The sequence below is a fragment of the Brassica napus genome, chromosome C1, assembly GCF_020379485.1.
Source record: "Brassica napus cultivar Da-Ae chromosome C1, Da-Ae, whole genome shotgun sequence".
In the NCBI taxonomy this organism is placed as follows: Eukaryota; Viridiplantae; Streptophyta; class Magnoliopsida; order Brassicales; family Brassicaceae; genus Brassica; species Brassica napus.
In genome coordinates, this window is record NC_063444.1 from 27,791,237 (window position 1) to 27,791,845 (window position 609).

The 609-nt window shown below is 42.9% G+C and overlaps 1 non-coding gene across 1 annotated transcript; it reads left to right on the forward strand.

Moving 5' to 3' along the window:
* Positions 1-213: 213 nt before the first annotated feature.
* On the forward strand, positions 214-320 carry LOC125581154. The gene has a single exon (XR_007318865.1). It is a non-coding gene; the product is annotated as a small nucleolar RNA R71 (small nucleolar RNA).
* Positions 321-609: the final 289 nt, after the last annotated feature.

Here is a 609-nt window from a genome sequence, read left to right on the forward strand (position 1 = left end):
GTTTATAAACTCTTTGATTTTTGCTAATTGTGGCCCTTCCATTGAGTCAACTCTCCTTCCTCGCTCTACGTCCACCATTTCGTAGGATCTACCCGTAGCTACATTTTTGATCAAGCGCTTCGCTTCTTCAGGGTTCCTGGCACTGAAGTTCCCTTCACTGGCTAATGCAAGTTAATACCTCCGTAAAAGGTACTAATGAGCTGTGGTTCTGAATAACCATGGTGGGGGCATTCAAGCTGGTAACTCTTGAATCTCTCCCAAGCGTTTCTAATTGATTCTCGTGGATCTTGGTGGAAAGTGGAGATTTTCTTCTTTATTTCCTAGTAACGCGTCTCGTCGAAGAAGCGGTTAATGAAGGTATTCCTTATTTCCTTCCAGCAGGTCAAAGACACTGCTGGTAGTTGGTCCAGCCATTTTCTGGCATCGCCTCCTAAAGAAAATGAAAAGAGTTTACAGCGATTGTACTCGTCATCCATCATATCTTCTAGATACTCGATGTGATCATGTGGGTGCTCTGAGATGGTTTCACGAAAAGGATTCTGACGTACCAAGAATAAGTATTCGAGGCCAACCTCGGATTTGTTGTTATCATCTTTGGATAGTTTAATA